This window comes from Cupressus sempervirens, chromosome 11, assembly GCF_028749045.1.
Source record: "Cupressus sempervirens isolate cs-2001-9-10 chromosome 11, ASM2874904v1, whole genome shotgun sequence".
NCBI classification, from domain to species: domain Eukaryota; kingdom Viridiplantae; phylum Streptophyta; class Pinopsida; order Cupressales; family Cupressaceae; genus Cupressus; species Cupressus sempervirens.
The window spans coordinates 519,048,539-519,063,494 of NC_143128.1; positions in this window are offsets into that span (position 1 = coordinate 519,048,539).

Below are 14,956 nucleotides of genomic sequence, written 5' to 3' on the forward strand. Positions count from 1 at the left end.
GTCTACTATTCTGCATGTGTTTGAATTCCTTGGTCTTGGGTGGATTCTACCCTAAGTCAAATTCTTATATGGTATCAGAGCTCAGGGATATTCTCTACACATAGTTGTTCGAGACCGTTCATGCTTCAACACCTTGACTTAAATCTCAAGTATCTATTAAAATTGGGAGTGTTTAGAGCCAGATTTGACCTCACCATTATGTTTGGAATGTCAATTTAGTGAAGATCGATTATAAATTTGCCTATGTTGGGCTAAAGTTGATCGTGAGGCAAAAAAAATTTGCAAATTGGCACCCGAAGGCACCGATTAGCAAACCGGGTATGGTCATTTAATCGCTCTAATTTTTTATTTTTTTTCAAATCTGCATTTTATTTAATCTCTATAATTTTTTTTTGAATTGGGTATTTTTAGATTTTGTTGCCAAGTCAGGGAAATTTATTTTTGCAGAACTGGGTTGTCACATCCCAGCTCTGCAATTTTGAAGGAATATTCCAATTTTATGCGGGCTCAATTTTTTGGGCATCAGCATTTAAATTGAGCTTCACAAGAGACCACACAATATTTTTGGTAGCGGCCACCATACATCACATTGGCAAGTGGACAATCCAGATCGGCATACCCAACATCGGCGGCCTACATTTTCATTTTTATATTGCCGTAGGTTTCATTTTAAATAACAGCGGAGACCTCCACATACACAATGTGGGACTAAACCCATAAAACCCCCACCACCCATTAAAAAGGATTTCAACTCGTAACCAAATAACTCGGTAATAGAAAGTTGAAAACACCAGCGTCACTATTTTTTTGGCACTACGCAAGCTCTCCAGGGACGTGATTTACCTCTGGCAATACAATCAAAGGTCCAAACCATGTTGGCTTGTAAAATTAATGGGTACACATCATCTCTTGCACAGGTCACCAACTCATCCATCGTACCCTACCTCATCAACTTTTTTCATATGGTTTCGTACTACCACGTCGTCTATTGATGTCATCAAAGGTGTAGAAGGATGCTAATGTCATCATTTTTTGAGCCTAAATTTGATGGTCATATGACCATCATTCTAGGGCCAATTTGAATTGCTATGATAGCCATATGACCGTCAAATTTAACCTCATCCTTTGCTGATGCAACCCCTCTGTAGATTGATTTTTTATTTTTTATTTTGTAGTCTGACTTTGGGAGGCCATGTCTCAATCATTTGGACTCCAAATCAGGTGTAATTTTTTTTGAAATTGGGTAGAATTTCTTAAAAAAATTAGTGGTGTAGCTCTTTTCTAGTTTTGGTTAACGGATTTGTCATAAATTAGGTCTTTTAGTGACTGTACGTACTTAATCCTACATTTTGCAACTTCAAACGCTCTGTACAGACACATCTAAACTCGAAAACAAGTTCTATTTTTTTGAAAGTGTGTTATTTTTTGTATACTTTATAGATCTACAGTCAGATTGTAAGGTTGTGTGGACAAAAGTGTCACTTTCAGAAATAGGGCCTTTCTTTGCTTTGTATTGCTTCGAAATTGTAGCAGATTGTAAAGTTCTAGATTTGTAATCCATTAAGAGGTTGTAACAAACAAAATCAGAAGTCCACAAAGGCCAAAATTGGCAAGTGGCCATTGTAATCACATTACTTATAAAGTTCCAAAAGCATCTATTTTGTGGGAGTTTCTTGATTTAGCGAAAAGGGGGGGTGTTCTTGGTGTTGTGTTCCTTATTTTCTACAATTTTCTTTCATTTTCTACATTATGAAAAATTTTAAGTTTCCAAAATTAACTCCACATAACTATGCTACATGGTCCATCAAAATGTGGTATCACTTAATGCATAATGGAGTTTTTTAATATGTAGATGGTACCCTTCCTAAACCAGCAGGTCATAATGTATCAGCAAGTGATATTTCAGCTTGGGTAGTAATGGATAGGAAAGCCCTAGGTGATACATGTTTAGGGGTTGATGAAAAGATCATGTATCAAATTAAGAAATGTTCTACATCTAAGGAAGCTTGGATACCCTTGAAAACCTATATGGTAAAGTGTCTAAAGAGGATGTTTTCAAAATTGAAGATGAGCTTGTCTCCTTAGATCCTAAGTCATTTGATTCTATATAGGATTTCATCATCAAGGTTAATGAATTGAGGATAAAGCTTATTGATTGTGGGAGTTCTATCAAAGATGACAAATTGATCTATCTCTTACATAACAAGCTACCATCAGAATATTCCACATTTGTTTCTTCTTTTAACACCTCAAAGACTACATTAGGGTCTACCTATAAGAAAGTATCTTTTGATGAATATGTTGATCTATTAGATATAGAAGAAAAGAAGTTGAAATCAATGGGGATTCTCAATTCATCTAAGTCTAAAGCATCAATGGCCAACAATGAGGGTTCTCAAAATTCAACTAGACAGTCTTCAAATAAAGGAAAGGGTAAGAATAAGAAGTGGAAGAAAAAATCAGAGGATGTAGAAAAGACAACACCACAATCGAATAAACAAAGAAAGTCTTCCTCAAATTCCAACAAGAAGGGGATAACAATAAGGAGATGAAAATGTGTGCCTATTGCATGAAAATGGGTCATGAGGAACATGAGTGTTATCTTAAGAAGATTGATGAGTTGACCAACATCATGAAGAAACATAATGTTCCATTGCCTAATGCTTATAAGCATAAAGGGTCTTCTTTAGATTCAAATGGAAAAGGGCAAGCACTCGTGGAAAATTCAAATTCTTCAAAGGAATGGATACTTGACTTAGGTGCCTCATATCATATGGGTTCTTCAAAGGAGGATTTTTCTTCAATAAAGCAGTCAAAGGTACCACATATCTTTGTGGGAGATGATACTAAAATGGAAGTTGAAGGCAAAGGAAATGTGGAGATGGAAATTGGAGAGTTTCAAGATGTTCTCTATGTTCCAAACCTAAGTTCTAATCTCCTCTCAATTTAGCAAATCACTCACCTTAGAGATGGACATATAGTTGAGTTCCTTCTTGACTCAGTACATGTGCATAGTCTAAAAGATGATTCATTGGTTGCAATGGGGAAAGTGAATCATGAAAAAAGTTTGTACTCTTTCTCCCATTTTGTGCCCAAGTCTCCTTCAAAGGGCTTGTTATCTCAATCAAATTCAACAATGCAATTATGGCATGAGTGGTTTGGACATCTTTCCTTCCACTATCTTCAGCAACTTTGCACAAATAGAATGGTCAAAGGTCTTCCTCAAATCAACTTTTTCCATGGTGAATGTTCAATAGATTCAGTGGATATGTATCCTGAGGGGAAGTTACAAAGAGGGAAGTCTTCAAGAGCACTAGTTGTTCTATAGATGGTTCACATGGTATTAGCAGGTTCTTTTGCAGTTAGCCAGGGTCACTATATACTTACTTCCATTGATGACTTTTCAAGATATACTTGGGTCTACTTTCTTCATCATAAGAATGAAGTGTTGGACAAGTTTCTAGCCTTCAAGAATTTTGTTGAATAGTAATTGAGGAAAGCCATCAAAGTTCTATGAATGGACAATGGAAGTATGTATGTGAACAGAAGACTTACAAACTTTTTTCAAATTTGAGGGAATTGATCTTCAGTATCTGCCAGCATTCAATCTGCATAAGACAGATGTTGTAGTATTAAGGATCCAAACTCTCAAATCTATGGCAAGTTGCATGATATAGGCCAAGTCTCTTGATCCATCATTAGAAGTCAAAGCAGTTAGTAGTGCCACTCACATTCTTAATAGGTCTCCTCATCTAGCCTTAGATGGCAAGACTCCTTTTGAGGCATGGTGTGGTAGAAAACCTATTGTGACACACTTCAAAGTCTTCAGTTATCTTGCATGGGCAAAGATATCTTCCAGGGGATGGAAGGCACAGTCACCTCGACCTTGTACTTTCATTAGTTATGAAGATGGTGTGAAGGCATGTAGACTATTGGATCCTAAGACACATCAAATTTTTGTGGAGAAGGATGTACACTTTGAGGGAAGTTCACCAAGCTTTTCCTCTAATCCTCTCTACACATCATACCATGTGGAAACTGATAGTGACACCAGTGATAGTGCTTCAATAGATTCGGACGCGTGGGGTTCTATCAATAGTTGTAGCAAGAGGTCATCACATTAGTATTCTCCACATGAATATATCGTAATAGTAATAGGTTCAACAAAGTAGGGTACATCCAGTCATCTAGGTCCAACTTCAATGATAGATTTGGGGGATAGTATTGATGATCTACCTCTTCTTCTTGATGTACTAGCACCTTCTTCAATTGTCATGAGGGCTCCATCTGACCCTCTTGTTCATTCTCTACATGATCGATCGTTATAGGTTGAAGTGATTGAGGATACTTATGATCAATAGTTACAGAAGGGTTCTTCATTAGTTGAGGAAATAGATAGTTCTTTGAGACAGGTTCTTCAGCCAGTTGAGCAAGTTTCAAAGACATCACTTACCTATGGGATTATTTCCATGCACAATAGAAGCATCTCATTTGTACCCTTGGCCTTGTTTCTTCCTAAGGGGAGGAACACCATTCTGCAGTCTTGGATCAACTTCTTCATTGGAGTAGTCACTTGCTGGCATTCTTCTTTAGCGGGGGGGGGAGCCTATTATGTCTCTCTTCCTCTTCTCATTTTTCTCTTATGTACATATTGGATGTATGTTCTAATGGGGGGGGTCTTGATTACTCATCATGGTTCTTGCCGAAAACTACATCATTGAAGATAAGGTTGTCAAGAGTGTCACATACAAGATAATCTTGGACCTTCAACCTCGAAACATTGAGAAAGTCTACAACTTGCTTATAGTCAATCAATATTTAAATATATCTTATGAAGGAGCAAAAAGATGGTATCAAGATCATCAAAACGAAGCCAAAGAGATAATCCAGTCATCATTTCTAATTGATATAACATTTGTGCATTGCAGACTCAGTAAAGTAGACATGACCCAAGGATATATGAAGGATGATGTGGGAAATGCTATCATGATTTTAAGCAGAGTCATGGGTCTACCAGCAACTAGACATCTTAATATTTGGATGGTCCATTTCATAGAAACCATCTGAATGGCCAAGATATCAATTGAATGGGCCATAATGCTGAGTGATAACCTGGATGAGTAGCTGGTAGCCATTAAGGCCAACCCCAAATTCTACATGACATCATATTTGGTGTACTTGTTTGAGGCTATAACAATCAACTATCCAAGACTTTATAAAAAGGGTAGTATGCAAGATGTTAATGCATGGCCCTATATGGTATATCCTTAGCTGGTAAAGAAGAAACTTTTGGATCAGAGCAAAGAATACATGATAGTGAATGATAGTTTTATATTCACAATCATTTGATTCATAGAGGATGATTATGCCAAATGGATGTCAGCAGAAGTAGTGACCAAAATCACAAAGATTAAAGCCTACTAAATTTAGTTCAAAACATTCACATACCTAAGGGTACCTGGCACACAAGTGAACCTAATGAAGCTCCCACAATATCTTTCATATAGGCTCATTTTTTGGAGGTTGTCAGGCAACTCACATCTGCATATCACAAAGTGAGGAACAACAGAAGAAGACATGGGTGTGGCCAATCACCATGTAATTTCCTTCGAGGTCAAGCTAAAATAAGATATCATGACCTTTGATTCTGAATGGGATCAATATCTCTTAGAAGATTATAACTCCCCTCACCCATACTTTGATAATATTGGGATGGTGCAACATCCAGTAGGGAAGTAGTACATACATGAAGATGCACTAGAAGATCACTGCATGAATGCAATAGATGACTATGATATTTGAATTAGGGATTATTGTAGAATGACTCTATATCTAGTAGAAAAGGCCTTGAAAATGAAGATCCTACTTAAGGCTATCAAGAAAGTCACTGAAGATGTCTTCGATCCATTGTACTATCAAGACAAAATCTATGATAGGCTGATCATGAATGCACACATTGGTAGGGATGAGAATGTAGACATCAACAATAAAGCCTGCTAGATAGTCCAACTAACAAGGGAATGGATTAAGAAGTCATTCAAACTTGATCCTATTCCACAAGTTGTTTCTCTACAAGCCACAACACTACCTATCAAAGGCAAAGGTGTAAAGATCACAGTACCAACATTCTCGATTCAATCAATACTGAGGCTAGAAATGATTCATCGACATGAGTAGGAAATTGAGTATTTTGAAGCAAATAGAGGAGTAAAAAGGAAGAGAGGGACAAAGGGTAGAAAAAAAGATAGCTCAGGCCCAACTACCTCAACAACTGCAGAAAGGTCCTAAACAAGCAAAGCCTCAAGATAAGTAGGCAACTCAAGTCCAAGAGACTGAGCAAGTGCCTCCACCAAGACAAGAACATGAGCTAGAGAAAGAAGAGGAAGAACAAAGTGTGCCACCGATAGGTTAAGAGGAAGAAGCCTCCCCCTCAATTCCCATGAAGGCTAGGGTTGAGTCCACTGTGGGAGGGTCATGTAGGAGAAGATTAAAGAAAAAGAATACTCCTCCTCCATAGGTGCCTAAAAACATTCTGAAAGCTAAAGCAGAAGAAGAAGAAGAAGAAGAATAAGAAGGGGAACAAATTAAATATGTCGGGCCCTTGAGTCAGAGGACCCACTTGACTAGGGCCACTAAAGAGGAAAGAAGAAGAAGCTCCACCATAATGCAACCATCCATTCTAAAAGAACCTATTTAGGTTACTACTTCAGAGGATGAGCAACAGTAGTGGATTGCAAACATGTAGGCTCAAGAGACAAATGTCTTTGGCCTCTTAGATTTTGATTTCATGCTTGTGGGCACCGAGATGGTGGGGGAGAAAATAAGGGATACTCCTATGAGTAAATCCCTAGGAGAGGACTGGAACCAATTACCACCTCTATCTTAAGGACCTTTTGTTGGAAATGATTGAAAAGATCATGAGGAAAGTTGTTAGAATGATCATATGGAACTGGTAAAGAATGTTCTCAATCATTGTTTTTTCATTGATGTCAAACTTGCTACTTGCAGGAATGACAATTGCTTTAGTAATCCAAATACTATCAGTTAGTTGATTGACAAGAAGGAGGCAATCAATAAGATGTAACTAGTACACCAAGAGAAAGGTTGAAGTTATGATGTTGTAATGAAGTACAAGGATCAGCTAAGCCATTGATGAAAAAGTGTGTTAATGACATATTATAAGACAAAGAGAACGGGTACACTGAAACATATCAAAGATGTAAGGTTTTTAGCTAAGACATCTGTAAAGCCTAACTAAAGTTCATTAGAGAGAGGGAGCCAAGCAAGCTAGTAGGTGCCGAACAGATTCCTAGTTGAAGCCGAGCAAGTTCAACTTCAAGTGCGAAGTAAACTTTAGATGCCGAGTGATACAAAATTTATCAAGTGCCGAGTAAACTTCAGATGTCGAGTGATACAGAATTTATCAAGTACCAAGTAAACTTCAGATGCCGAGTAATACCGAATTTATCAAGTGCCGAGTGAACTTTAGGTGCCGAGTGATACAGTTTTATTTAGGTGCCGAGCTATCCAGGAAATAGATGTCGAGCATCAGAAAACCAATAGTACCGAGTAACACAGAGGTGCCAAGCACCAGTAAATCAATAATGTTGAGTTGCTGCATTATTTTGAAAATCGAAGATTTTTCAGATCTAAGCCGACAAGGTTGTTATCTACAAGTTTGTAAATTAAATGGGAGATAAGAATGATGAGCTGGTGGCATAGAACACCATGTAGAACGTTTTTAAAAGATACAACTGACGAAGTTTTTAATAAGAACAAGATATGGGATAGATACATTGTATCCTACCTAATCCATTTGAAACCCTAAAATTGGAGAGGGAGAATTGAGTGGAAAAGGAAAATCAAATTTCTATTTAAGGAGACATTAGTTCATGAAGAAGAGAGAGAGAGGTGGTCAAGCATGAAAGCATAAAATGCTAAAGGAGGTGCCAAGGAGGAAAGATAGCATAGTTACTATGTTTCAATAAGAAGACCCCATATATGGATGCATTGGTATGATGAGTAGGAAGACTCAAGGAGACGAAGCTTGAGAAGAAGACAAGCAGTTAGAGCTGAAGTGATTAAAGCCAAGCAAAAAGATAGAACTGAAGTGTGATCTAAAATCTGCAAAGTATGTTTTAAGTTGTATCAGATCAAAAAGCCATTATTGTTACTCTCTATCAATTGTAATAGATAGTTTAAATCCTATGGACTTAGGTTGGTTTAATAGCCATAAGGTAAATCCTTTAACAGGGTGACATTCCAAGTGAATGTTCAAAAGTCCTTTAACCAAGCCCATTCCTAACAGTTTGGTGAAATCCTCTAACAAGGTCACATTTAACAGTGTGTTGTAAGCCTTTAACAGGGCAGGTTTTTAATAGGGTATCACTTTAGAAGAGTGAAAATCAAGTAGCATGTTACTGGTGGTTTTTTCCAAATTGCGTTTCCACGTAAATCATTGTGTCATGTGTTGATCTTTCATGTTTTATCTCTGCATGTTGATTTACTATAACTTGCTAATATGGTTGATTTAAGTTTTGATGGATGAAAAGTTTATGGAATCATTAAAAGTGGAGAAAAATTATTATTAGGGCATTTGGACCTTGAATAACTGATTCACCCCCCCCCCTCTCAGTTATTCTAAAGAATTCTAACAATTGGTATCAAAGCTAAACTGATGATTCAGATTAAAGGGACTATAAGTAGAAAAGATCAAAATGACTAAGAGAGAAGTTCCCAAGCTCAACAAAGACAACTTTTTTGCATGGCAAAGTTTGATGAAGCTACATCTTGGATCCATAGGAGATTATGCCCAAAATTCAATTGTCACTGAACATGTAGATCCAACTGGTACTCTTACTGTAGAAGACATGAAAAACAAGCAGGAACACAATCAAACAATGTTGGAGATTGCCTCTGCACTCATCTATGCTAAATCTGATGATATCAAAGGATGTGACACTGCATTCAAAATGTGGAAAGCCCTATCAGACATCTATGGAGGAGATTAGAATGTACAAAGAGAAAAAAGAGAAAGTCTCTGAGGAAAGTTTGATGATATGAAAATGGAGGAAAATGAGAATGCTGCTCAGTATGGCACAAGAATAAAGGAAGTGGTAAGTGCAATAAGATGCTTGAGTGGTCAATTGGATGAAGATACTATTAATAGTAAGTTCTTAAGAGCCTTTCTTCCTATCTATGCTATTAGAGTATCAGCAATACAAGAACTAAGATGTGTACCAAGAAATAATCTAAGTTTTGAAGGTATAATAGGTAGACTCACTGCATTTGAGTTATCTAACTTTGACAACTACAGACCTGATAATGTTGAATCTACATTTAAGGCCAAGCTATCACTGAAAGATATTGAACAGGTGGAATCAAAGAAAGGAAGAAAAATGAAATATGTATCCAGTGACAGTAGCACTGATGAGGAAGATGTGGAACAATTGGAAGCATTGCTTGCTAGAAGATTTCACAGAGGCAAAGGAAAATTCAAAGGTAAGATGCCTATCATTTGTTTCAATTGCAATGAAGTAGGTCATATTGTTGCCAGATGTACACAAAAAAAGGATTACAAGGAAGGCAACAAAAACAAATTCAGAAGAGATGATGACAGGAGAGATTACAAAGACAAAGGTAAGAAGTGTTATATTGTTGAAGAAAATTCTGATCATAATGATGATGAAGTTGTTCATGTAGCCATGAAGGACCAATCTGATGAAGAAGAGCCCACAACACTGGTAACATGTATGAACAAGAATGACAAGTGGATCATAGACAGTGGATGCTCACATCACATGACAGGAGACAAAAGTAAGTTTGTTAACTTTACTTAGTATGATGGAAATAGTGTTAGATTTGGTAATGATGCTCCATGTCAAATCAAAGGAAAAGTTTCCATTAAGCTCACAGAGAAAATTTCATGTGATAATGCATACTATATTGAAGGATTAAACTACAATTTGTTGAGTGTCTCACAGTTAGGCAATATAGGATGCAAAGTAGAATTTGGAAACAAAATTGCAAAAATCTATGATACTGATGGTAAACTGATAGGAAAAGGAGATCAAACAAGGAGTAATCTGTTTTACCTTGATATGGATGATGTTTCTTATTTTATTGCAAAATTTGATGATGAATGGTTATGGCATAGAAGGCTATGTCATGTCAACTTTGAAAATCTGGTCAAGATCAGTAAAATGAAGAAAGTCAGAGGTTTACCAAAATTGAAGAAGCTTGATAATATCATGTGCAAACAATGTCAGTTAGGAAAGATGATAAAGTCAAGTTTCAAAATCAAAAACTATAAATCCAAAGAAGTACTTGAACTAGTTCATACTGACTTATGTGGTCCAATGGAAGTAAAAAGCTATAAAGGAGATAAGTACATAATGTTTCTTATTGATGACTATTCCAGGATGATGACTGTTATGTTCTTAAAGAAAAAATTTGATGCTTTTCAAATGTTTAAGTGGTATGTGGCTAGAGTTGAAAAGGAAACAAGAAAGAGCTTGAAATGCCTAAGATCAGACAAAGGTGGTGAATTCACATCAAATGAATTCGAGATATTTTGTAATGATAAAGGCATCAAAAGACAAACGTCAGCTCCTAGAACTCCCCCACAGAATGGAATTGCTGAAAGAAGAAATAGATCTGTGATTGACTATGCTAGAACATTAATGATGGAAAAGACTGTTGCTCTAAAATACTGGAGAGAAGCTGTAAGTGTAACTGTTCATACACTGAACCGAGTACAAGTCAAGAAAGGTACAAATACAACACCTTTTGAATTATGGTATGGTCACTCACCCAATGTAAAACATTTCAAAGTATTTGGTTGCAAATGCTTTATCCTTAAAGATGCTAGAAATGAAAAATTTGATGCAAAAAGTGATGAAGGCATATTCCTTGGTTATTCCACTAGAAGTAACGCATACAAGTGTTTGAATACTAACACTAATAAAATTGTGGAAAGTGCAAATGTAAACTTTGATGAACATATAGAAGTCCAAGCTAAAGAACCAAAAAGAATGGATGAATACAGAACCTTTGTGTATTCCTATGAAGGAATGACTGATGAGGATGATGTCAATCAAATTGAAACTCAACAACAAGTTTTAGTTTCAGTCGAATCACAACCAGTGAATGTCGAGTTGCATTCAAAAGCCAAGTTGCAGAATGAAGGAAATGCACAATCTAATTTTGAAGTTAGTACATATGAAAGAGATGAAGAAAAACCTAAAAACTCGGTACATAGTGACCTTGAATCAGAAATATCAAACATGGAAACAAGGACAGAACCAAGATTATCCAAATATGTAAAAAGACATCACCCTACAGAATAGATAATTGGCAACAAAGATGCAAGACCAATAACAAGGAACAGACTAAGACATGAATCATGTCTGATTAGCAAATTTGAACCTAAGACAGTATATGGTGCATTACAATATGATGACTAGTATAAAGCTATGGAAGAAGAGATTGATCAAATAAAGAACAAAACTTGGACTTTGGTTCCCAGACCAGTTGACAAGAATGTGATTGGCACCAAATGGGTATTCAGAAACAAGCTAGATGAGAATGGTGAGATTATCAGAAACAAAGCTAGACTAGTATGCAAGGGTTATGCTCAAGAAGAAGGACTAGACTATGGGGAAAAATTTGCCCCTATTGCTAGAATGGAAGGAGTAAGAACTTTACTTGCATATGCTGCATATAAAGATTTTAAAGTCTATCAGATGGATGTAAAGTCTGCTTTTTTAAATGGTATACTAGAAGAAGAAGTCTACATTGAACAACCGAAAGGATTTGTTGATGAGAACAATAGGGATATGGTTTGTAAGCTACATAAAGCACTCTATGGTTTGAAACAAGCACCTAGAGCATGGTATGAGAGACTTCACAAGTATCTAGTGCAAATAGGATTTGAAAGAACTGATGATAACAGCAACATGTACATCAAAGCAGAAGAAGGTAAGGATATTATTGTATCTGAAATCTTTGTGGATGACATAGTGTTTGGTGGAAAGGAAGTGTTTTGCAAAGGCTTCGCTGACAAAATGAAACATGAATTGAAATGTCTATGTTTGGAGAAATCAAATTTTTTGTTGGATTACAAGTACATCAACTAAAACATGGTATATTTGTGACACAATCAAAGTACATCAAAGAGATTCTTAAAACATTTGGATTGGAGGAGTTCAAACCAGTCAGCACACCAATGCCAACAGTGAATAAGCTATCCAAAAATGATGAATCAACTGAAGTCAATCAAATAATGTATAGATCCATGATTGGAAAACTACAATATGTTGTACATAGTAGACCAGACATAGCATTAGCAGTTGGAATAGTGGCTAGATTCTTTGCTAATCCCAAAGAAAATCATCTCATAGCAGTAAAAAGAATAATGAGATATCTTAAAGGAATTGATAACTTTGGTCTATACTATAAGAAGAATGGAAAATTTGAGCTCAATGCATATACAGATGCAGATTGGGGAGGCAACATTGATGATAGAAAAAGCACAAGTGGAGGTGCATTATTTCTAGGCAAAAGGCTAGTTACCTGGACTAGCAAGAAACAAACATGCACATCCCAGTCCATTGCAGAATCAGAATATGTGGCAGCAGCAGTCAATTGCACAAACATTGTGTGGCTCACACATCTATTGAAAGGAATGAAAGAAGAGGTAACAAAACCTGTGATATTGTATTGTGATAACACAAGTGCTATAAACATATCCAAAAATCTAGTAATGCATGCAAAAACCAAGCACATCGCAATCAAGTATCATTATGTCAGATAATTGGTAGAAGACAAACAAGTAAAGTTGGAATACATTCACACAAAGGAACAAACTGCAGATATCTTCACCAAATCATTGCCAAAAGATGCTTATGAATATCTTAGAGGCAAGATGGAGGTAATACCCCTAACTCAAGCAGTTTAAAGCAACAAGAAAGCTGCCCTGCATCACCGGTAATAAATCATTAAAATATCAGAAGAATGACTTAGAGGATGACAACAGGAACAAAAATTCCAAATCAGTCACAAGCATGGTGACAGAGGGAGAAAAACAACAAGAAGCCAAAGCTTATATTTTGCATAACAAAGATGCTACATCTTTGGCATTTATGTCAAAGAGGGAGAAATATGCAGAAACTTGATCAATACAAAGCAAGAGGGAGATATATATGAAAAAGGGAGATATATGAGATCAGTAGTAAAGATGCCAAAGAGGGAGATTGTAACTAAGTTGAACAATTGATCAATTTGGTTTTGCCATCAATGCCAAAGAGGGAGATTATTGGAAATGATTGAAAAGATCATGAGGAAAGTTGTTAGAATGATCATATGGAATTGGTAAAGAATGTTCTTAATCATTGTTTTGTCATTGATGTCAAACTTGCTACTTGTAGGAATGACAATTGCTTTAGTGATCCAAATACTATCAGTTAGTTGATTGACAAGAAGGAGGCAATCAATAAGATGTAACTAGTACACCAAGAGAAAGGTTGAAGTTATGATGTTGTAATGAAGTACAAGGATCAGCTAAGCCATTGATGAAAAAGTGTGTTGATGACATACTATAAGACACAGAGAACGGGCACACTAAAACATATCAAAGATGTAAGGTTTTTAGCTAAGACATCTGTAAAGCCTAACTAAAGTTCATTAGAGAGAGGGAGTCGAGCAAGCTAGTAGGTGCCGAACAGATTCCTAGTTGAAGCCGAGCAAGTTCAACTTCAAGTGTCGAGTAAACTTCAAATGCTAAGTGATACAAAATTTATCAAGTGCCGAGTAAACTTTAGATGCCGCATGATACAGAATTTATCAAGTGTCGAGTAAACTTCAGATGTCGAGTGATACAAAATTTATCAAGTGCCGAGTGAACTTCAGGTGCCAAGTGATACAGTTTTATTTAGGTGCCGAGCTATCCAAGAAACAGATGTCGAGCATCAAAAAACCAATAGTGCCGAGTAACACAGAGGTGTCGAGCACTAGTAAATCAATAATGCCGAGTTGCTGCAATATTTTGAAAATCGAATATTTTTCAGATCTAAGCCGACAAGGTTGTTATCTAGAAGTTTGTAAATTAAATGAGAGATAAGAATGATGAGCTGGTGGCACAGAACACCATGTAGAACATTTTTAAAAGATACAACTAATGAAGTTTTTCATAAGAACAAGATATGGGATAGATACATTGTATCCTACCTAATCCATTTGAAACCCTAAAATTGGAGAGGGAGAATTGAGCGGAAAAGGAAAATCAAATTTCTATTTAAGAAGACACAAGTTCATGAAGAAGATAGAGAGAGAGGCGGTCAAGCATGAAAGCATAAAATGCTAAAGGAGGTGCTAAGGAGGAAAGAGAGCATAGTTACTCTGTTTCAATAAAAAGACCCCAGATATAGATGCATTGGTATGATGAGTAGGAAGACTCAAGGAGACGAAGCTTGAGAAGAAGACAAGCAGTTAGAGCTAAAGTGATTAAAGCCAAGTAAAAAGATAGAACTGAAGTGTGATCTAAAATCTACAAAGTATGTTGTAAGTTGTATCAGATCAAAAAGCCATTATTGTTACTCTCTATCAATTGTAACAGATAGTTTAAATCCTATGGACTTAGGTTGGTTTAATAGCCATGAGGTAAATCCTTTAACAGGGTGACATTCCAAGTGAATGTTCAAAAGTCCTTTAACCAGGCCCATTCCTAACAGTTTGGTGAAATCCTCTAACAAGATCACATTTAACAGTGTGTTTTAAGCCTTTAACAGGGCAGGCTTTTAACAGGGCATCACTTTGGAAGAGTGAAAATCAAGTAGCATGTTACTGGTGGTTTTTCCCAAATTGGGTTTCCATGTAAATCATTGTGTCATGTGTTGATCTTTCATGTTTTATCTCTGCATGTTGATTTACTGTAACTTGCTAATATGGTTAATTTAAG